This window comes from Macaca fascicularis, chromosome 16, assembly GCF_037993035.2.
Source record: "Macaca fascicularis isolate 582-1 chromosome 16, T2T-MFA8v1.1".
Lineage (NCBI taxonomy): Eukaryota > Metazoa > Chordata > Mammalia > Primates > Cercopithecidae > Macaca > Macaca fascicularis.
Window position 1 is genome coordinate 24,261,044 of NC_088390.1, and position 25,164 is coordinate 24,286,207.

The window sequence follows — 25,164 nt, forward strand, 5'->3', positions numbered from 1 at the left end:
CAGTTTCTCAGAAAGCTTCTTTCCAGATATCATCGGAGGATATTTCCTTTTTCACCATACCCCTCTATGGGCTTCCAAATATCACTTTGCCAATTCCACAAGAACTGTCTTAACGAAAGGCTTCTTGAGGGGAGAGCTGTAACTCTGTGAGATGATTTCACAGAACACAAAGAAGTTTCTCAGAAAGCTTCTTTCTCTTTGGTATCGGAGGATATTTCCTTTGGCACTATATTCTTCAAAGGGATCCGAAATATCTGTTCTCAGATTCCACAGAAATAAGGCTAGCAAAGAGATCCTCGAAATGCAGATGTAACTCTGTGAGATGAATTAACACAACATTAAGCAGTTTCTCAGAAAGCTTCTTTCCAGATTTCATCTTAGGATATTTTCTTTTTCACCATAGCCCTCTATGGGCTTCCAAATATCACTTTGCCCATTCGACAAGAACTGTCTTAGCGAACGGGTACTTGAGTGGAAAGCTGTAACTCTGTGAGATGATTTCACAGAACCCAAAGAAGTTTCTCAGAACGCTTCTTTCTCTTTGTTATCGGAGGATATTTCCTTTGGCCCTGTAGTCTTCAAAGGGATCCGAAATATGTGTTCTCAGATTCCACAGAAATAAGGCTAGCAAAGAGATCCACGAAATACAGGTGTAACTCTGTGAGACGAATTAACAGAAAACTAAGCAGTTTCTCAGAAAGCTTGTTTCCAGATTTCATCGGTGGATATATCCTTTTTCACCATAGCCCTCTGTGGGCTTCCAAATATCACTTTGCCAATTCCACAAGAACTGTCTTAGCGAAAGGCTTCTTGAGGGGAAAGCTGTAACTCTGTGAGATGATTTCACAGAACACAAAGAAGTTTCTCAGAAAGCTTCTTTCTCTTTGTTATCGGAGGATATTTCCTTTGGCCCCATAGTCTACAAAGGGATCCGAAATCTGTTTTCAGATTCCACAGAAATTAGGCTAACAAAGAGATCTACCAAACACAGATGTAACTCTGTGAGATGAATTAACAGAACACTAAGCAGTTTCTCAGAAAGCTTCTTTCCAGATTTCATCGGAGGATATTTCCTTTTTCACCACAGCTCTCTATGGGCTTCCAAATATCACTTTGCCAATTCCACAAGAACTGTCTTAGCGAAAGGCTTCTTGAGAGGACAGTTGTAACTGTGTGAGATGATTTCACAGAACACAAAGATTTTTCTCAGTAAGCATCTTTCTCTTTTTTATCGGAGAATATTTCCTTTGGCCATATAGTCTTCAAAGGGAAAGGAAATATGTGTTCTCAGATTCCACAGAAATAAGGCTAGCAAAGAGATCCACGAAATACAGATGTAACGCTGTGAGATGAATTAACAGAACACTAAGCAGTTTCTCAGAAAGCTTCTTTCCAGATTTCATCGGAGGATATTTCCTTTTTTTCCATAGCCCTCTATGAGCTTCCAGATATCACTTTGCCAATTCCACAAGAACAGTCTTAGCGAAAGGCTACTTGAGTGGAAAGCTGTATCTCTGTGAGATGATTTCACAGAACACAAAGAAGTTTCTCAGAAAGCTTCTTTCTCTTTGTTATCGGAGGATATTTCCTTTGGCCCTATAGTCTTCAAAGGGATTCGAATATCTGTTCTCAGATTCCACAGATATAAGGCTAGCAAAGAGATCCACGAAATACAGGTGTAACTCTGTGAGATGAATTAACAGAAAACTAAGCAGTTTCTCAGAAAGCTTCTTTCCAGATTTCATCGGTGGATATATCCTTTTTCACCATAGCCCTCTATGGGCTTCCAAATATCACTTTGCCAATTCCACAAGAACTGTCGTAGCGAAAGGCTTCTTGAAAGGAAAGTTGTAACTCGGTGAGATGATTTCACAGAACAAAAAGAAGATTCTCAGAAAGCTTCTTTCTCTTTGGTATCGGAGGATATTTCCTTTGGCCCTATAGTCTTCAAAGGGAATAGAATATCTGTTCTCAGATTCCACAGAAATAAGGCTAGCAAAGAGATCCACGAAGTACAGGTGTAACACTGTGAGACGAATTAACAGAAAACTAAGCAGTTTTTGAGAAAGCTTCTTTCCAGATTTCATCGGAGGATATATCCTTTTTTACCATAGCCCTCTATGGGCTTCCAAATATCACTCTGCCAATTCCACAAGAACTGTCTTAGCGAAAGGCTTCTTGAGGGGAAATCTGTAACTCTGTGAGATGATTTCACAGAACACAAAGAAGTTTCTCAGAAAGCTTCTTTCTCTTTCTTATCGGAGGATATTTCCTTTGGCCGTATAGTCTTCAAAGGGAAAGGAAATATCTGTTCTCAGATTCCACAGAAAAAAGGCTAGCAAAGAGATCCACGAAATAAAGATGTAACTCTGTGAGATGAATTAACGTAACACTAAGCAGTTTCTCAAAAAGCTTCTTTCCAGATTACATCGGAGGATATTTCCTTTTTCACAGTAGCCCTCTAGGGGTTCCAAATATCACTTTGCGAATTCCACAAGAACTGTCTTAGCGAACGGGTACTTGAGTGGAAAGCTGTAACTCTGTGAGATGATTTCACAGAACACAAAGAAGTTTCTCAGAAAGCTTCTTTCTCTTTGTTATCGGAGGATATTTCCTTTGGCCCTATAGTCTTCAAAGGGATCCGAAATATCTGTTCTCAGATTCCACAGAAATTAGGCTAACAAAGAGAATCACGAAATGCAGATGTAACTCTGTGAGATGAATTAACAGAACACTAAGCAGTTTCTCAGAAAGCTTCTTTCCAGATTTCATCGGAGGATATTTCCTTTTTCACCATAGCTCTCTATGGGCTTCCAAATATCACTTTGCCAATTCCACAAGAACTGTCTTAGCGAAAGGCTTCTTGAGAGGACAGTTGTAACTGTGTGAGATGATTTCACAGAACACAAAGAATTTTCTCAGTAAGCATCTTTCTCTTTTTTATCGGAGAATATTTCCTTTGGCCATATAGTCCTCAAAGGGAAAGGAAATATGTGTTCTCAGATTCCACAGAAATAAGGCTAGCAAAGAGATCCACGAAATACAGATGTAACGCTGTGAGATGAATTAACAGAACACTAAGCAGTTTCTCAGAAAGCTTCTTTCCAGATTTCATCGGAGGATATTTCCTTTTTCTCCATAGCCCTCTATGAGCTTCCAGATATCACTTTGCCAATTCCACAAGAACAGTCTTAGCGAAAGGCTACTTGAGTGGAAAGCTGTATCTCTGTGAGATGATTTCACAGAACACAAAGAAGTTTCTCAGAAAGCTTCTTTCTCTTTGTTATCGGAGGATATTTCCTTTGGCCCTATAGTCTTCAAAGGGATTCGAATATCTGTTCTCAGATTCCACAGATATAAGGCTAGCAAAGAGATCCACGAAATACAGGTGTAACTCTGTGAGATGAATTAACAGAAAACTAAGCAGTTTCTCAGAAATCTTCTTTCCAGATTTCATCGGTGGATATATCCTTTTTCACCATAGCCCTCTATGGGCTTCCAAATATCACTTTGCCAATTCCACAAGAACTGTCTTAGCGAAAGGCTTCTTGAAAGGAAAGTTGTAACTCGGTGAGATGATTTCACAGAACAAAAAGAAGATTCTCAGAAAGCTTCTTTCTCTTTGGTATCGGAGGATATTTCCTTTGGCCCTATAGTCTTCAAAGGGAATAGAATATCTGTTCTCAGATTCCACAGAAATAAGGCTAGCAAAGAGATCCACGAAGTACAGGTGTAACACTGTGAGACGAATTAACAGAAAACTAAGCAGTTTTTGAGAAAGCTTCTTTCCAGATTTCATCGGAGGATATATCCTTTTTCACCATAGCCCTCTATGGGCTTCCAAATATCACTCTGCCAATTCCACAAGAACTGTCTTAGCGAAAGGCTTCTTGAGGGGAAATCTGTAACTCTGTGAGATGATTTCACAGAACACAAAGAAGTTTCTCAGAAAGCTTCTTTCTCTTTCTTATCGGAGGATATTTCCTTTGGCCGTATAGTCTTCAAAGGGAAAGGAAATATCTGTTCTCAGATTCCACAGAAAAAAGGCTAGCAAAGAGATCCACGAAATAAAGATGTAACTCTGTGAGATGAATTAACGTAACATTAAGCAGTTTCTCGAAAAGCTTCTTTCCAGATTACATCGGAGGATATTTCCTTTTTCACAGTAGCCCTCTAGGGGTTCCAAATATCACTTTGCGAATTCCACAAGAACTGTCTTAGCGAACGGGTACTTGAGTGGAAAGCTGTAACTCTGTGAGATGATTTCACAGAACACAAAGAAGTTTCTCAGAAAGCTTCTTTCTCTTTGTTATCGGAGGATATTTCCTTTGGCCCTATAGTCTTCAAAGGGATCCGAAATATCTGTTCTCAGATTCCACAGAAATTAGGCTAACAAAGAGAATCACGAAATGCAGATGTAACTCTGGGAGATGAATTAACAGAACACTAAGCAGTTTCTCAGAAAACTTCTTTCCAGATTTCATCGGAGGATATTTCCTTTTTCACCATAGCCCTCTATGGGCTTCCAAATATCACTTTGCCAATTCCACAAGAACTGTCTTAGGGAAAGGGTACTAGAGTGGAAAACTGTAACTCTGTGAGATGATTTCATAGAACACAAAGAAGTTTCTCAGAAAGCTTCTTTCTCTTTGTTATCGGAGAATATTTCCTTTGTCCCTGCAGTCTTCAAAGGGATCCGAAATATCTGTTCTCAGATTCCACAGAATTAAGGCTAGCAATGAGATCCACGAAATACAGATGTAACGCTGGGAGATGAATTAACAGAACACTAAGCAGTTTCTCAGAAAGCTTCTTTCCAGATTTCATCGGAGGATATTTCCTTTTTCTCCATAGCCCTCTATGAGCTTCCAAATATCACTTTGCCAATTCCACAAGAAATGTCTAAGCGAAAGGCTTCTTGAGGGGAATGCTGTAACTCTGTGAGATGATTTCACAGAACACAAAGAAGTTTCTCAGAAAACTTCTTTCTCTTTGGTATCGGAGGATATTTCCTTTGGCCCTATAGTCTTCAAAGCTATTCGAATATCTGTTCTCAGATTCCACAGAAATAAGGCTAGCAAAGAGATCCACGAAATACAGGTGTAACTCTGTGAGATGAATTAACAGAAAACTAAGCAGTTTCTCAGAAAGCTTCTTTCCAGATTTCATCGGTAGATATATCCTTTTTCACCATAGCCCTCTATGGGCTTCCAAATATCACTTTGCCAATTCCACAAGAACTGTCTTAGCGAAAGGCTTCTTGAAAGGAAAGTTGTAACTCTGTGAGATGATTTCACAGAACAAAAAGAAGTTTCTCAGAAAGTTTCTTTCTCTTTTTTATCGGAGAATATTTCCTTTGGCCCTATAGTCTTCAAAGGGAAAGGAAATATGTGTTCTCAGATTCCACAGAAATAAGGCTAGTAAAGAGATCCACGAAATACAGATGTAACTCTGTGAGATGAATTAACAGAACACTAAGCAGTTTCTCAGAAAGCTTCTTTCCAGATGTCATCGGAGGATATTTCCGTTTTCATCATAGCCCACTATGGGCTTCCAAATATCACTTTGCCAATTCCACAAGAACTGTCTTTGCGATAGGCTTCTTGAGGGGAAAGCTGTATCTCTGTGAGATGATTTCACAGAACACAAAGAAGTTTCTCAGAAAGCTTCCTTCTCGTTGTTATCGGAGGATATTTCCTTTGGCCCTATAGTCTTCAAAGGGAAAGGAAATAAATGTTCTCAGATTCCACAGAAAAAAGGCTAGCAAAGAGATCCACGAAATACAGATGTAACACTATGAGATGAATTAACAGAACACTAAGCAGTTTCTCAAAAAGCTTCTTTCCAGAATTCATCGGAGGATATTTCCTTTTTCACAATAGCCCTCTAAGGGCTTCCAAATATCACTTTCTCAATTCCACAAGAACTGTCTTAGCGAAAGGCTTCTTGAGGGGAAAGCTGTAACTCTGTGAGATGATATCACAGAACACAAAGAAGTTTCTCAGAAAGCTTCTTTTTCTTTCTTATCGGAGAATATTTCCTTTGGCTCTATAGTCTTCAAAGGAAATGGAAATATCTGTTCTCAGATTCCACAGAAATAAGGCTAGCAAAGAGATCCCCGAAATACAGATGTAACTCTGTGAGATGAAATAACAGAACACTAAGCAGTTTCCTAGAAAGCTTCTTTCCAGATTTCATCGGAGGATATTTCCTTTTTCACCATAGCCTTCTATGGGCTTCCAAATATCTCTTTGCCAATTCCACAAGAACTGCCTTAGCGAAAGGCTTCTTGAGGGGAAAGCTGTAACTCTGTGAGATGATTTCACAGAACACAAAGAAGTTTCTCAGAAAGCTTCTTTCTCTTTGGTATCGGAGGATATTTCCTTTGGCCCTATAGTCTTCAAAGGGATCCGAAATATCTGTTCTCAGATTCCACAGAAATAAGGCTAGCAAAGAGATCCACGAAATGCAGATGAAACTCAGTGAGATGAATTAACACAATATTAAGCAGTTTCTCAGAAAGCTTCTTTCCAGATTTCATCTTAGGATATTTTCTTTTTCACCATACCCCACTATGGGCTTCCAAATATCACTTTGCCCATTCCACAAGAACTGTCTTAGCGAACGGGTACTTGAGTGGAAAGCTGTAACTCTGTGAGATGATTTCACAGAACACAAAGAAGTTTCTCAGAACGCTTCTTTCTCTTTGTTATCGGAGGATATTTCCTTTGACCCTATAGTCTTCAAAGGGATCCGAAATATCTGTTCTCAGATTCCACAGAAATTAGGCTAACAAAGAGATCCACGAAATGCAGACGTAACTCTGTGAGATGAATTAACAGAACACTAAGCAGTTTCTCAGAAAGCTTCTTTCCAGATTTCATCGGGGGATATTTCCTTTTTCCCCATAGCCCTCTATGGGCTTCCAAATATGACTTTGCCAATTCCACAAGAACTGTCTTAGGAAAAGGGTACTAGAGTGGAAAGCTGTTACTCTGTTAGATGATTTCATAGAACACAAGGAAGTTTCTCAGAAAGCTTCTTTCTCTTTGTTATCGGAGGATATTTCCTTTGCCCTATAGTCTTCAAAGGGATCCGAAATATCTGTTTTCAGATTCCACAGAAATAAGGCTAGCAAACAGATCTAGGAAATACAGATGTAACTCTGTGAGATGAATTAACAGAACACTAAGCAGTTTTTCAGAAAGCTTCTTTCCAGATTTCATCGAAGGATATTTCCTTTTTCATCATACCCGTCTATGGGCTTCCAAATATCACTTTGCCAATTCCACAAGAACTGTCTTAGCGAAAGGCTTCTTGAGGGGAAAGCTGTAACTCTGTGAGACGATTTCACAGAACACAAAGAAGTTTCTCAGAAAGCTTCTTTCTCTTTGGTATCGGAGGATATTTCCTTTGGCCCTATAGTCTTCAAAGGGATCCGAAATATCTGTTCTCAGATTCCTCAGAAATAAGGCTAGCAAAGAGATCCACGAAATGCAGATGTAACTCTGTGAGATGAATTAACACAACATTAAGCAGTTTCTCAGAAAGCTTCTTTCCAGATTTCATCTTAGGATATTTTCTTTTTCACCATAGCCCTCTATGAGCTTCCAAATATCACTTTGCACATTCCACAAGAACTGTCTAAGCGAACGGGTACTTGAGTGGAAAGCTGTAACTCTGTGAGATGATATCACAAAACACAAAGAAGTTTCTCAGAACGCTTCTTTCTCTTTGTTATCGGAGGATATTTCCTTTGGCCCTATAGTCTTCAAAGGGATCCGAAATATCTGTTCTCAGATTCCACAGAAATTAGGCTAACAAAGAGATCCACGAAATGCAGACGTAACTCTGTGAGATGAATTAACAGAACACTAAGCAGTTTCTCAGAAAGCTTCTTTCCAGATTTCATCGGAGGATATTTCCTTTTTCACTGTAGCCCTCTATGGGCTTCCAAATATCACTTTGACAATTCCACAAGAACTGTCTTAGCGAAAGGCTTGTTGAGGGGAAAGCTGTAACTCTGTGAGATTATTTCACAGAACACAAAGTAGTTTCTCAGAAAGCTTCTTTCTCTTTGTTATCGGGGGATATTTCCTTTGGCCCCATAGTCTACAAAGGGATCCGAAATATCTGTTTTCAGATTCCACAGAAATTAGGCTAGCAAAGAGACCTACCAAATACAGATGTAACTCTGTGAGATGAATTAACAGAACACTAAGCAGTTTCTCAGAAAGCTTCTTTCCATATTTCATCGGAGGATATTTACTTTTTCACCATAGCCCTCTATGGGCTTCCAAATATCACTTTTCCAATTCCACAAGAACTGTCTTAGCGAAAGGCTTCTTGAGAGGAAAGTTGTAACTCTGTGAGATGATTTCACAGAACACAAAGAATTTTCTCAGAAAGCTTCTTTCTCTTTTTTATCGGAGAATATTTCCTTTGGCCATATAGTCTTCAAAGGGAAAGGAAATATGTTTTCTCAGATTCCACAGAAATAAGGCTAGCAAAGAGATCCACGAAATACAGATGTAACTCTGTGAGACGAATTAACAGAACACTAAGCAGTTTCTCAGAAAGCTTCTTTCCAGATTTCATCTGAGGATATTTCCTTTTTCTCCATAGCCCTCTATCAGCTTCCAAATATCACTTTGCCAATTTCACAAGAACTGTCTTAGCGAAAGGCTTCTTGAGGGGAAAGCTGTAACTCTGTGAGATGATTTCACAGAACACAAAGAAGTTTCTCAGAAAGGTTCTTTCTCTTTGTTATCGTAGAATATTTCCTTTGGCCCTATTGTCTTCAAAGGGATTCGAATATCTGTTCTCAGATTCCACAGAAATAAGGCTAGCAAAGAGATCCACGAAATACAGGTGTAACTCTGTGAGATGAATTAACAGAAAATTAAGCAGTTTATCAGAAAGCTTCTTTCCAGATTTCATCGGTGGATATATCCTTTTTCACCATAGACCTCTATGGGCTTCCAAATATCACTTTGCCAATTCCACAAGAACTGTCTTAGCGAAAGGCTTCTTGAAAGGAAAGTTGTAACTCTGTGAGATGATTTCACAGAACAAAAAGAAGTTTCTCAGAAAGTTTCTTTCTCTTTTTTATCGGAGAATATTTCCTTTGGCCCTATAGTCTTCAAAGGGAAAGGAAATAATGTGTTCTCAGATTCCACAGAAATAAGTCTAGTAAAGAGATCCACGAAATACAGATGTAACTCTGTGAGATGAATTAACAGAACACTAAGCAGTTTCTCAGAAAGCTTCTTTCCAGATTTCATCGGAGGATATTTCCTTTTTCAGCATAGCCCTCTAAGGGCTTCCAAATATCACTTTGCCAATTCCACAAGAACTGTCTTAGCGAAAGGCTTCTTGAGGGGAAAGCTGTAACTCTGTGAGATGATTTCACAGAACACGAAGAAGTTTCTCAGAAATCTTCTTTCTCTTTGTTTTCGGAGGATATTTCCTTTGGCCCTATAGTCTTCAAAGGGATCCGAAATATCTGTTCTCAGATTCCACAGAAATTAGGCTAACAAAGAGATCCACGAAATGCAGATGTAACTCTGTGAGATGAATTAACAGAACACTAAGCAGTTTCTCAGAAAGCTTCTTTTCAGATTTCATCGGAGGATATTTCCGTTTTCATCATAGCCCTCTATGGGCTTCCAAATATCACTTTGCCAATTCCACAAGAACTGTCTTTGCGATAGGCTTCTTGAGGGGAAAGCTGAAACTCTGTGAGATGATTTCACAGAACAGAAAGAATTTTCTCAGAAAGCTTCCTTCTCGTTGTTATCGGAGGATATTTCCTTTGGCCCTATAGTCTTCAAAGGGAAAGGAAATAAATGTTCTCAGATTCCACAGAAAAAAGGCTAGCAAAGAGATCCACGAAATACAGATTTAACACTATGAGATGAATTAACAGAACACTAAGCAGTTTCTCAAAAAGCTTCTTTCCAGATTTCATCAGAGGATATTTCCTTTTTCACAATAGCCCTCTATGGGCTTCCAAATATCACTTTGCCAATTCCACAAGAACTGCCTTAGAGAAAGGCTTCTTGAGGGGAAAGCTGTAACTCTGTGAGATGATATCACAGAACACAAAGAAGTTTCTCAGAAAGCTTTTTTTTCTTTGTTATCCGAGAATATATCCTTTGGCTCTACAGTCTTCAAAGGAAATGGAAATATCTGTTCTCAGATCCCACAGAAATAAGGCTAGCAAAGAGATCCACGAAATACAGATGTAACTCTGTGAGATGAATTAACAGAACACTAAGCAGTTTCCTAGAAAGCTTCTTTCCAGATTTCATCGGAGGATATTTCCTTTTTCACCATAGCCTTCTATGGGCTTCCAAATATCTCTTTGCCAATTCCACAAGAACTGCCTTAGCGAAAGGCTTCTTGAGGGGAAAGCTGTAACTCTGAGATGATTTCACAGAACACAAAGAAGTTTCTCAGAAAGCTTCTTTCTCTTTCTTATCGGAGGATATTTCCTTTGGCCGTATAGTCTTCAAAGGGAAAGGAAATATCTGTTCTCAGATTCCACAGAAAAAAGGCTAGCAAAGAGATCCACGAAATAAAGATGTAACTCTGTGAGATGAATTAACGTAACACTAAGCAGTTTCTCAAAAAGCTTCTTTCCAGATTACATCGGAGGATATTTCCTTTTTCACAGTAGCCCTCTAGGGGTTCCAAATATCACTTTGCGAATTCCACAAGAACTGTCTTAGCGAACGGGTACTTGAGTGGAAAGCTGTAACTCTGTGAGATGATTTCACAGAACACAAAGAAGTTTCTCAGAAAGCTTCTTTCTCTTTGTTATCGGAGGATATTTCCTTTGGCCCTATAGTCTTCAAAGGGATCCGAAATATCTGTTCTCAGATTCCACAGAAATTAGGCTAACAAAGAGAATCACGAAATGCAGATGTAACTCTGGGAGATGAATTAACAGAACACTAAGCAGTTTCTCAGAAAACTTCTTTCCAGATTTCATCGGAGGATATTTCCTTTTTCACCATAGCCCTCTATGGGCTTCCAAATATCACTTTGCCAATTCCACAAGAACTGTCTTAGGGAAAGGGTACTAGAGTGGAAAACTGTAACTCTGTGAGATGATTTCATAGAACACAAAGAAGTTTCTCAGAAAGCTTCTTTCTCTTTGTTATCGGAGAATATTTCCTTTGTCCCTGCAGTCTTCAAAGGGATCCGAAATATCTGTTCTCAGATTCCACAGAATTAAGGCTAGCAATGAGATCCACGAAATACAGATGTAACGCTGGGAGATGAAATAACAGAACACTAAGCAGTTTCTCAGAAAGCTTCTTTCCAGATTTCATCGGAGGATATTTCCTTTTTCTCCATAGCCCTCTATGAGCTTCCAAATATCACTTTGCCAATTCCACAAGAAATGTCTAAGCGAAAGGCTTCTTGAGGGGAAAGCTGTAACTCTGTGAGATGATTTCACAGAACACAAAGAAGTTTCTCAGAAAGCTTCTTTCTCTTTGGTATCGGAGGATATTTCCTTTGGCCCTAAAGTCTTCAAAGCTATTCGAATATCTGTTCTCAGATTCCACAGAAATAAGGCTAGCAAAGAGATCCACGAAATACAGGTGTAACTCTGTGAGATGAATTAACAGAAAACTAAGCAGTTTCTCAGAAAGCTTCTTTCCAGATTTCATCGGTAGATATATCCTTTTTCACCATAGCCCTCTATGGGCTTCCAAATATCACTTTGCCAATTCCACAAGAACTGTCTTAGCGAAAGGCTTCTTGAAAGGAAAGTTGTAACTCTGTGAGATGATTTCACAGAACAAAAAGAAGTTTCTCAGAAAGTTTCTTTCTCTTTTTTATCGGAGAATATTTCCTTTGGCCCTATAGTCTTCAAAGGGAAAGGAAATATGTGTTCTCAGATTCCACAGAAATAAGGCTAGTAAAGAGATCCACGAAATACAGATGTAACTCTGTGAGATGAATTAACAGAACACTAAGCAGTTTCTCAGAAAGCTTCTTTCCAGATGTCATCGGAGGATATTTCCGTTTTCATCATAGCCCACTATGGGCTTCCAAATATCACTTTGCCAATTCCACAAGAACTGTCTTTGCGATAGGCTTCTTGACGGGAAAGCTGTATCTCTGTGAGATGATTTCACAGAACACAAAGAAGTTTCTCAGAAAGCTTCCTTCTCGTTGTTATCGGAGGATATTTCCTTTGGCCCTATAGTCTTCAAAGGGAAAGGAAATAAATGTTCTCAGATTCCACAGAAAAAAGGCTAGCAAAGAGATCCACGAAATACAGATGTAACACTATGAGATGAATTAACAGAACACTAAGCAGTTTCTCAAAAAGCTTCTTTCCAGAATTCATCGGAGGATATTTCCTTTTTCACAATAGCCCTCTAAGGGCTTCCAAATATCACTTTCTCAATTCCACAAGAACTGTCTTAGCGAAAGGCTTCTTGAGGGGAAAGCTGTAACTCTGTGAGATGATATCACAGAACACAAAGAAGTTTCTCAGAAAGCTTCTTTTTCTTTCTTATCGGAGAATATTTCCTTTGGCTCTATAGTCTTCAAAGGAAATGGAAATATCTGTTCTCAGATTCCACAGAAATAAGGCTAGCAAAGAGATCCACGAAATACAGATGTAACTCTGTGAGATGAAATAACAGAACACTAAGCAGTTTCCTAGAAAGCTTCTTTCCAGATTTCATCGGAGGATATTTCCTTTTTCACCATAGCCTTCTATGGGCTTCCAAATATCTCTTTGCCAATTCCACAAGAACTGCCTTAGCGAAAGGCTTCTTGAGGGGAAAGCTGTAACTCTGTGAGATGATTTCACAGAACACAAAGAAGTTTCTCAGAAAGCTTCTTCCTCTTTGTTATCGGAGGATATTTCCTTTGGCCCTATAGTCTTCAAAGGGATCCGAAATATCTGTTTTCAGATTCCACAGAAATAAGGCTAGCAAAGAGATCCACGACAAACAGATGTAACCCTGTGAGATGAATTAACAGAACACTACGCAGTTTCTCAGAAAGCTTCTTTCCAGATATCATCAGAGGATATTTCCTTTTTCATCATACCCCTCTATGGGCTTCCAAATATCACTTTGCGAATTCCACAAGAACTGTCTTAGCGAAAGGCTTCTTGAGGGGAAAGCTGTAACTCTGTGAGATGATTTCACAGAACACAAAGAAGTTTCTCAGAAAGCTTCTTTCTCTTTGGTATCGGAGGATATTTCCTTTGGCCCTATAGTCTTCAAAGGGATCCGAAATATCTGTTCTCAGATTCCACAGAAATAAGGCTAGCAAAGAGATCCACGAAATGCAGACGAAACTCAGTGAGATGAATTAACACAACATTAAGCAGTTTCTCAGAAAGCTTCTTTCCAGATTTCATCTTAGGATATTTTCTTTTTCACCATACCCCTCTATGGGCTTCCAAATATCACTTTGCCCATTCCACAAGAACTGTCTTAGCGAACGGGTACTTGAGTGGAAAGCTGTAACTCTGTGAGATGATTTCACAGAACACAAAGAAGTTTCTCAGAACGCTTCTTTCTCTTTGTTATCGGAGGATATTTCCTTTGGCCCTATAGTCTTCAAAGGGATCCGAAATATCTGTTCTCAGATTCCACAGAAATTAGGCTAACAAAGAGATCCACGAAATGCAGACGTAACTCTGTGAGATGAATTAACAGAACACTAAGCAGTTTCTCAGAAAGCTTCTTTCCAGATTTCATCGGGGGATATTTCCTTTTTCCCCATAGCCCTCTATGGGCTTCCAAATATGACTTTGCCAATTCCACAAGAACTGTCTTAGGAAAAGGGTACTAGAGTGGAAAGCTGTTACTCTGTTAGATGATTTCATAGAACACAAAGAAGTTTCTCAGAAAGCTTCTTTCTCTTTGTTATCGGAGGATATTTCCTTTGCCCTATAGTCTTCAAAGGGATCCGAAATATCTGTTTTCAGATTCCACAGAAATAAGGCTAGCAAACAGATCTAGGAAATACAGATGTAACTCTGTGAGATGAATTAACAGAACACTAAGCAGTTTTTCAGAAAGCTTCTTTCCAGATTTCATCGAAGGATATTTCCTTTTTCATCATACCCGTCTATGGGCTTCCAAATATCACTTTGCCAATTCCACAAGAACTGTCTTAGCGAAAGGCTTCTTGAGGGGAAAGCTGTAACTCTGTGAGACGATTTCACAGAACACAAAGAAGTTTCTCAGAAAGCTTCTTTCTCTTTGCTATCGGAGGATATTTCCTTTGGCCCTATAGTCTTCAAAGGGATCCGAAATATCTGTTCTCAGATTCCTCAGAAATAAGGCTAGCAAAGAGATCCACGAAATGCAGATGTAACTCTGTGAGATGAATTAACACAACATTAAGCAGTTTCTCAGAAAGCTTCTTTCCAGATTTCATCTTAGGATATTTTCTTTTTCACCCTAGCCCTCTATGAGCTTCCAAATATCACTTTGCACATTCCACAAGAACTGTCTAAGCGAACGGGTACTTGAGTGGAAAGCTGTAACTCTGTGAGATGATATCACAAAACACAAAGAAGTTTCTCAGAACGCTTCTTTCTCTTTGTTATCGGAGGATATTTCCTTTGGCCCTATAGTCTTCAAAGGGATCCGAAATATCTGTTCTCAGATTCCACAGAAATTAGGCTAACAAAGAGATCCACGAAATGCAGACGTAACTCTGTGAGATGAATTAACAGAACACTAAGCAGTTTCTCAGAAAGCTTCTTTCCAGATTTCATCGGAGGATATTTCCTTTTTCACTGTAGCCCTCTATGGGCTTCCAAATATCACTTTGACAATTCCACAAGAACTGTCTTAGCGAAAGGCTTATTGAGGGGAAAGCTGTAACTCTGTGAGATTATTTCACAGAACACAAAGTAGTTTCTCAGAAAGCTTCTTTCTCTTTGTTATCGGGGGTTATTTCCTTTGGCCCCATAGTCTACAAAGGGATCCGAAATATCTGTTTTCAGATTCCACAGAAATTAGGCTAGCAAAGAGACCTACCAAATACAGATGTAACTCTGTGAGATGAATTAACAGAACACTAAGCAGTTTCTCAGAAAGCTTCTTTCCATATTTCATCGGAGGATATTTCCTTTTTCACCATAGCCCTCTATGGGCTTCCAAATATCACTTTTCCAATTCCACAAGAACTGTCTTAGCGAAAGGCTTCTTGAGAGGAAAGTTGTAACTCTGTGAGATGATTTCACAGAACACAAAGAATTTTCTCAGAAAGCTTCTTTCTCTTTTTTATCGGAGAATATTTCCTTTGGCCATATAGTCTTCAAAGGGAAAGGAAATATGTTTTCTCAGATTCCACAGAAATAAGGCTAGCAAAGAGATCCACGAAATACAGATGTAACTCTGTGAGACGAATTAACAGAACACTAAGCAGTTTCTCAGAAAGCTTCTTTCCAGATTTCATCTGAGGATATTTCCTTTTTCTCCATAGCCCTCTATCAGCTTCCAAATATCACTTTGCCAATTCCACAAGAACTGTCTTAGCGAAAGGCTTCTTGAGGGGAAAGCTGTAACTCTGTGAGATGATTTCACAGAACACAAAGAAGTTTCTCAGAAAGGTTCTTTCTCTTTGTTATCGGAGGATATTTCCTTTGGCCCTGTAGTCTTCAAAGGGATTCGAATATCTGTTCTCAGATTCCACAGAAATAAGGCTAGCAAAGAGATCCACGAAATACAGGTGTAACTCTGTGAGATGAATTAACAGAAAATTAAGCAGTTTATCAGAAAGCTTCTTTCCAGATTTCATCGGTGGATATATCCTTTTTCACCATAGACCTCTATGGGCTTCCAAATATCACTTTGCCAATTCCACAAGAACTGTCTTAGCGAAAGGCTTCTTGAAAGGAAAGTTGTAACTCTGTGAGATGATTTCACAGAACAAAAAGAAGTTTCTCAGAAAGTTTCTTTCTCTTTTTTATCGGAGAATATTTCCTTTGGCCCTATAGTCTTCAAAGGGAAAGGAAATAATGTGTTCTCAGATTCCACAGAAATAAGTCTAGTAAAGAGATCCACGAAATACAGATGTAACTCTGTGAGATGAATTAACAGAACACTAAGCAGTTTCTCAGAAAGCTTCTTTCCAGATTTCATCGGAGGATATTTCCTTTTTCAGCATAGCCCTCTAAGGGCTTCCAAATATCACTTTGCCAATTCCACAAGAACTGTCTTAGCGAAAGGCTTCTTGAGGGGAAAGCTGTAACTCTGTGAGATGATTTCACAGAACACGAAGAAGTTTCTCAGAAATCTTCTTTCTCTTTGTTTTCGGAGGATATTTCCTTTGGCCCTATAGTCTTCAAAGGGATCCGAAATATCTGTTCTCAGATTCCACAGAAATTAGGCTAACAAAGAGATCCACGAAATGCAGATGTAACTCTGTGAGATGAATTAACAGAACACTAAGCAGTTTCTCAGAAAGCTTCTTTTCAGATTTCATCGGAGGATATTTCCGTTTTCATCATAGCCCTCTATGGGCTTCCAAATATCACTTTGCCAATTCCACAAGAACTGTCTTTGCGATAGGCTTCTTGAGGGGAAAGCTGAAACTCTGTGAGATGATTTCACAGAACAGAAAGAATTTTCTCAGAAAGCTTCCTTCTCGTTGTTATCGGAGGATATTTCCTTTGGCCCTATAGTCTTCAAAGGGAAAGGAAATAAATGTTCTCAGATTCCACAGAAAAAAGGCTAGCAAAGAGATCCACGAAATACAGATTTAACACTATGAGATGAATTAACAGAACACTAAGCAGTTTCTCAAAAAGCTTCTTTCCAGATTTCATCAGAGGATATTTCCTTTTTCACAATAGCCCTCTATGGGCTTCCAAATATCACTTTGCCAATTCCACAAGAACTGCCTTAGAGAAAGGCTTCTTGAGGGGAAAGCTGTAACTCTGTGAGATGATATCACAGAACACAAAGAAGTTTCTCAGAAAGCTTTTTTTTCTTTGTTATCCGAGAATATATCCTTTGGCTCTACAGTCTTCAAAGGAAATGGAAATATCTGTTCTCAGATCCCACAGAAATAAGGCTAGCAAAGAGATCCACGAAATACAGATGTAACTCTGTGAGATGAATTAACAGAACACTAAGCAGTTTCCTAGAAAGCTTCTTTCCAGATTTCATCGGAGGATATTTCCTTTTTCACCATAGCCTTCTATGGGCTTCCAAATATCTCTTTGCCAATTCCACAAGAACTGCCTTAGCGAAAGGCTTCTTGAGGGGAAAGCTGTAACTCTGAGATGATTTCACAGAACACAAAGAAGTTTCTCAGAAAGCTTCTTTCTCTTTCTTATCGGAGGATATTTCCTTTGGCCGTATAGTCTTCAAAGGGAAAGGAAATATCTGTTCTCAGATTCCACAGAAAAAAGGCTAGCAAAGAGATCCACGAAATAAAGATGTAACTCTGTGAGATGAATTAACGTAACACTAAGCAGTTTCTCAAAAAGCTTCTTTCCAGATTACATCGGAGGATATTTCCTTTTTCACAGTAGCCCTCTAGGGGTTCCAAATATCACTTTGCGAATTCCACAAGAACTGTCTTAGCGAACGGGTACTTGAGTGGAAAGCTGTAACTCTGTGAGATGATTTCACAGAACACAAAGAAGTTTCTCAGAAAGCTTCTTTCTCTTTGTTATCGGAGGATATTTCCTTTGGCCCTATAGTCTTCAAAGGGATCCGAAATATCTGTTCTCAGATTCCACAGAAATTAGGCTAACAAAGAGAATCACGAAATGCAGATGTAACTCTGGGAGATGAATTAACAGAACACTAAGCAGTTTCTCAGAAAACTTCTTTCCAGATTTCATCGGAGGATATTTCCTTTTTCACCATAGCCCTCTATGGGCTTCCAAATATCACTTTGCCAATTCCACAAGAACTGTCTTAGGGAAAGGGTACTAGAGTGGAAAACTGTAACTCTGTGAGATGATTTCATAGAACACAAAGAAGTTTCTCAGAAAGCTTCTTTCTCTTTGTTATCGGAGAATATTTCCTTTGTCCCTGCAGTCTTCAAAGGGATCCGAAATATCTGTTCTCAGATTCCACAGAATTAAGGCTAGCAATGAGATCCACGAAATACAGATGTAACGCTGGGAGATGAATTAACAGAACACTAAGCAGTTTCTCAGAAAGCTTCTTTCCAGATTTCATCGGAGGATATTTCCTTTTTCTCCATAGCCCTCTATGAGCTTCCAAATATCACTTTGCCAATTCCACAAGAAATGTCTAAGCGAAAGGCTTCTTGAGGGGAAAGCTGTAACTCTGTGAGATGATTTCACAGAACACAAAGAAGTTTCTCAGAAAGCTTCTTTCTCTTTGGTATCGGAGGATATTTCCTTTGGCCCTATAGTCTTCAAAGCTATTCGAATATCTGTTCTCAGATTCCACAGAAATAAGGCTAGCAAAGAGATCCACGAAATACAGGTGTAACTCTGTGAGATGAATTAACAGAAAACTAAGCAGTTTCTCAGAAAGCTTCTTTCCAGATTTCATCGGTAGATATATCCTTTTTCACCATAGCCCTCTATGGGCTTCCAAATATCACTTTGCCAATTCCACAAGAACTGTCTTAGCGAAAGGCTTCTTGAAAGGAAAGTTGTAACTCTGTGAGATGATTTCACAGAACAAAAAGAAGTTTCTCAGAAAGTTTCTTTCTCTTTTTTATCGGAGAATATTTCCTTTGGCCCTATAGTCTTCAAAGGGAAAGGAAATATGTGTTCTCAGATTCCACAGAAATAAGGCTAGTAAAGAGATCCACGAAATACAGATGTAACTCTGTGAGATGAATTAACAGAACACTAAGCAGTTTCTCAGAAAGCTTCTTTCCAGATGTCATCGGAGGATATTTCCGTTTTCATCATAGCCCACTATGGGCTTCCAAATATCACTTTGCCAATTCCACAAGAACTGTCTTTGCGATAGGCTTCTTGACGGGAAAGCTGTATCTCTGTGAGATGATTTCACAGAACACAAAGAAGTTTCTCAGAAAGCTTCCTTCTCGTTGTTATCGGAGGATATTTCCTTTGGCCCTATAGTCTTCAAAGGGAAAGGAAATAAATGTTCTCAGATTCCACAGAAAAAAGGCTAGCAAAGAGATCCACGAAATACAGATGTAACACTATGAGATGAATTAACAGAACACTAAGCAGTTTCTCAAAAAGCTTCTTTCCAGAATTCATCGGAGGATATTTCCTTTTTCACAATAGCCCTCTAAGGGCTTCCAAATATCACTTTCTCAATTCCACAAGAACTGTCTTAGCGAAAGGCTTCTTGAGGGGAAAGCTGTAACTCTGTGAGATGATATCACAGAACACAAAGAAGTTTCTCAGAAAGCTTCTTTTTCTTTCTTATCGGAGAATATTTCCTTTGGCTCTATAGTCTTCAAAGGAAATGGAAATATCTGTTCTCAGATTCCACAGAAATAAGGCTAGCAAAGAGATCCACGAAATACAGATGTAACTCTGTGAGATGAAATAACAGAACACTAAGCAGTTTCCTAGAAAGCTTCTTTCCAGATTTCATCGGAGGATATTTCCTTTTTCACCATAGCCTTCTATGGGCTTCCAAATATCTCTTTGCCAATTCCACAAGAACTGCCTTAGCGAAAGGCTTCTTGAGGGGAAAGCTGTAACTCTGTGAGATGATTTCACAGAACACAAAGAAGTTTCTCAGAAAGCTTCTTCCTCTTTGTTATCGGAGGATATTTCCTTTGGCCCTATAGTCTTCAAAGGGATCCGAAATATCTGTTTTCAGATTCCACAGAAATAAGGCTAGCAAAGAGATCCACGACAAACAGATGTAACCCTGTGAGATGAATTAACAGAACACTACGCAGTTTCTCAGAAAGCTTCTTTCCAGATATCATCAGAGGATATTTCCTTTTTCATCATACCCCTCTATGGGCTTCCAAATATCACTTTGCGAATTCCACAAGAACTGTCTTAGCGAAAGGCTTCTTGAGGGGAAAGCTGTAACTCTGTGAGATGATTTCACAGAACACAAAGAAGTTTCTCAGAAAGCTTCTTTCTCTTTGGTATCGGAGGATATTTCCTTTGGCCCTATAGTCTTCAAAGGGATCCGAAATATCTGTTCTCAGATTCCACAGAAATAAGGCTAGCAAAGAGATCCACGAAATGCAGATGAAACTCAGTGAGATGAATTAACACAACATTAAGCAGTTTCTCAGAAAGCTTCTTTCCAGATTTCATCTTAGGATATTTTCTTTTTCACCATACCCCTCTATGGGCTTCCAAATATCACTTTGCCCATTCCACAAGAACTGTCTTAGCGAACGGGTACTTGAGTGGAAAGCTGTAACTCTGTGAGATGATTTCACAGAACACAAAGAAGTTTCTCAGAACGCTTCTTTCTCTTTGTTATCGGAGGATATTTCCTTTGGCCCTATAGTCTTCAAAGGGATCCGAAATATCTGTTCTCAGATTCCACAGAAATTAGGCTAACAAAGAGATCCACGAAATGCAGACGTAACTCTGTGAGATGAATTAACAGAACACTAAGCAGTTTCTCAGAAAGCTTCTTTCCAGATTTCATCGGAGGATATTTCCTTTTTCCCCATAGCCCTCTATGGGCTTCCAAATATGACTTTGCCAATTCCACAAGAACTGTCTTAGGAAAAGGGTAATAGAGTGGAAAGCTGTTACTCTGTTAGATGATTTCATAGAACACAAAGAAGTTTCTCAGAAAGCTTCTTTCTCTTTGTTATCGGAGGATATTTCCTTTGCCCTATAGTCTTCAAAGGGATCCGAAATATCTGTTTTCAGATTCCACAGAAATAAGGCTAGCAAACAGATCTAGGAAATACAGATGTAACTCTGTGAGATGAATTAACAGAACACTAAGCAGTTTTTCAGAAAGCTTCTTTCCAGATTTCATCGAAGGATATTTCCTTTTTCATCATACCCGTCTATGGGCTTCCAAATATCACTTTGCCAATTCCACAAGAACTGTCTTAGCGAAAGGCTTCTTGAGGGGAAAGCTGTAACTCTGTGAGACGATTTCACAGAACAAAAAGAAGTTTCTCAGAAAGCTTCTTTCTCTTTGGTATCGGAGGATATTTCCTTTGGCCCTATAGTCTTCAAAGGGATCCGAAATATCTGTTCTCAGATTCCTCAGAAATAAGGCTAGCAAAGAGATCCACGAAATGCAGATGTAACTCTGTGAGATGAATTAACACAACATTAAGCAGTTTCTCAGAAAGCTTCTTTCCAGATTTCATCTTAGGATATTTTCTTTTTCACCATAGCCCTCTATGAGCTTCCAAATATCACTTTGCACATTCCACAAGAACTGTCTAAGCGAACGGGTACTTGAGTGGAAAGCTGTAACTCTGTGAGATGATATCACAAAACACAAAGAAGTTTCTCAGAACGCTTCTTTCTCTTTGTTATCGGAGGATATTTCCTTTGGCCCTATAGTCTTCAAAGGGATCCGAAATATCTGTTCTCAGATTCCACAGAAATTAGGCTAACAAAGAGATCCACGAAATGCAGACGTAACTCTGTGAGATGAATTAACAGAACACAAAGCAGTTTCTCAGAAAGCTTCTTTCCAGATTTCATCGGAGGATATTTCCTTTTTCACTGTAGCCCTCTATGGGCTTCCAAATATCACTTTGACAATTCCACAAGAACTGTCTTAGCGAAAGGCTTATTGAGGGGAAAGCTGTAACTCTGTGAGATTATTTCACAGAACACAAAGTAGTTTCTCAGAAAGCTTCTTTCTCTTTGTTATCGGGGGTTATTTCCTTTGGCCCCATAGTCTACAAAGGGATCCGAAATATCTGTTTTCAGATTCCACAGAAATTAGGCTAGCAAAGAGACCTACCAAATACAGATGTAACTCTGTGAGATGAATTAACAGAACACTAAGCAGTTTCTCAGAAAGCTTCTTTCCATATTTCATCGGAGGATATTTCCTTTTTCACCATAGCCCTCTATGGGCTTCCAAATATCACTTTTCCAATTCCACAAGAACTGTCTTAGCGAAAGGCTTCTTGAGAGGAAAGTTGTAACTCTGTGAGATGATTTCACAGAACACAAAGAATTTTCTCAGAAAGCTTCTTTCTCTTTTTTATCGGAGAATATTTCCTTTGGCCATATAGTCTTCAAAGGGAAAGGAAATATGTTTTCTCAGATTCCACAGAAATAAGGCTAGCAAAGAGATCCACGAAATACAGATGTAACTCTGTGAGACGAATTAACAGAACACTAAGCAGTTTCTCAGAAAGCTTCTTTCCAGATTTCATCTGAGGATATTTCCTTTTTCTCCATAGCCCTCTATCAGCTTCCAAATATCACTTTGCCAATTCCACAAGAACTGTCTTAGCGAAAGGCTTCTTGAGGGGAAAGCTGTAACTCTGTGAGATGATTTCACAGAACACAAAGAAGTTTCTCAGAAAGGTTCTTTCTCTTTGTTATCGGAGGATATTTCCTTTGGCCCTATAGTCTTCAAAGGGATTCGAATATCTGTTCTCAGATTCCACAGAAATAAGGCTAGCAAAGAGATCCACGAAATACAGGTGTAACTCTGTGAGATGAATTAACAGAAAATTAAGCAGTTTATCAGAAAGCTTCTTTCCAGATTTCATCGGTGGATATATCCTTTTTCACCATAGACCTCTATGGGCTTCCAAATATCACTTTGCCAATTCCACAAGAACTGTCTTAGCGAAAGGCTTCTTGAAAGGAAAGTTGTAACTCTGTGAGATGATTTCACAGAACAAAAAGAAGTTTCTCAGAAAGTTTCTTTCTCTTTTTTATCGGAGAATATTTCCTTTGGCCCTATAGTCTTCAAAGGGAAAGGAAATAATGTGTTCTCAGATTCCACAGAAATAAGTCTAGTAAAGAGATCCACGAAATACAGATGTAACTCTGTGAGATGAATTAACAGAACACTAAGCAGTTTCTCAGAAAGCTTCTTTCCAGATTTCATCGGAGGATATTTCCTTTTTCAGCATAGCCCTCTAAGGGCTTCCAAATATCACTTTGCCAATTCCACAAGAACTGTCTTAGCGAAAGGCTTCTTGAGGGGAAAGCTGTAACTCTGTGAGATGATTTCACAGAACACGAAGAAGTTTCTCAGAAATCTTCTTTCTCTTTGTTTTCGGAGGATATTTCCTTTGGCCCTATAGTCTTCAAAGGGATCCGAAATATCTGTTCTCAGATTCCACAGAAATTAGGCTAACAAAGAGATCCACGAAATGCAGATGTAACTCTGTGAGATGAATTAACAGAACACTAAGCAGTTTCTCAGAAAGCTTCTTTTCAGATTTCATCGGAGGATATTTCCGTTTTCATCATAGCCCTCTATGGGCTTCCAAATATCACTTTGCCAATTCCACAAGAACTGTCTTTGCGATAGGCTTCTTGAGGGGAAAGCTGAAACTCTGTGAGATGATTTCACAGAACAGAAAGAATTTTCTCAGAAAGCTTCCTTCTCGTTGTTATCGGAGGATATTTCCTTTGGCCCTATAGTCTTCAAAGGGAAAGGAAATAAATGTTCTCAGATTCCACAGAAAAAAGGCTAGCAAAGAGATCCACGAAATACAGATTTAACACTATGAGATGAATTAACAGAACACTAAGCAGTTTCTCAAAAAGCTTCTTTCCAGATTTCATCAGAGGATATTTCCTTTTTCACAATAGCCCTCTATGGGCTTCCAAATATCACTTTGCCAATTCCACAAGAACTGCCTTAGAGAAAGGCTTCTTGAGGGGAAAGCTGTAACTCTGTGAGATGATATCACAGAACACAAAGAAGTTTCTCAGAAAGCTTTTTTTTCTTTGTTATCCGAGAATATATCCTTTGGCTCTACAGTCTTCAAAGGAAATGGAAATATCTGTTCTCAGATCCCACAGAAATAAGGCTAGCAAAGAGATCCACGAAATACAGATGTAACTCTGTGAGATGAATTAACAGAACACTAAGCAGTTTCCTAGAAAGCTTCTTTCCAGATTTCATCGGAGGATATTTCCTTTTTCACCATAGCCTTCTATGGGCTTCCAAATATCTCTTTGCCAATTCCACAAGAACTGCCTTAGCGAAAGGCTTCTTGAGGGGAAAGCTGTAACTCTGAGATGATTTCACAGAACACAAAGAAGTTTCTCAGAAAGCTTCTTCCAATTTTTTATCGGAGGATATTTCCTTTGGCGCTATAGTCTTCAAAGGGATCCGTAATATCTGTTCTCAGATTCCACACAAATAAGGCTGGCAAACAGATCTAGGAAATACAGATGTAACTCTGTGAGATGAATTAACAGAACACTAAGCAGTTTCTCAGAAAGCTTCTTTCCAGATTTCATCGAAGGATATTTCCTTTTTCACAATAGCCCTCTATGGGCTTCCAAATATCACTTTGCCCATTCCACAAGAACTGTATTAGCGAACGGGTACTTGAGTGGAAAGCTGTAACTCTGTGAGATGATTTCACAGAACACAAAGAAGTTTCTCAGGAAGCTTCTTTCTCTTTGTTATCGGAGGATATTTCCTTTGGCCCTATAGTCTTCAATGGGATCCGAAATATCTGTTCTCAGATTCCACAGAAATAAGGCTAGCAAAGAGACCCACGAAATACAGATGTAACTCTGTGAGATGAATTAACAGAACACTAAGCAGCTTTTCAGAAAGCTTCTTTCCAGATTTCATCGGAGGATATTTCCTTTTTCACCGTAGCCCTCTATGGGCTTCCAAATATCACTTTGCCAATACCAAAAAAACTGTCTTAGCGAAAGGCTTCTTGAGGGGAAAGATGTAACTCTGAGAGCTGATTTCACAGAACACAAAGAAGTTTCTCCGAAAGCTTCTTTCTCTTTCTTATCGGAGGATATTTCCTTTGGCCGTACAGTCTTCAAAGGAAAAGGAAATATCTGTTTTCAGATTCCACAGAAAAAAGGCTAGCAAAGAGATCCACGAAATACAGATGTAACTCTGTGTGATGAATTAACGTAACACTAAGCAGTTTCTCAAAAAGCTTCTTTCCAGATTACATCGGAGGATATTTCCTTTTTCACAGTAGCCCTCTAGGGGTTCCAAATATCACTTTGCCAATTCCACAAGAACTGTCTTAGCGAACGGGTACTTGAGTGGAAAGCTGTAACTCTGT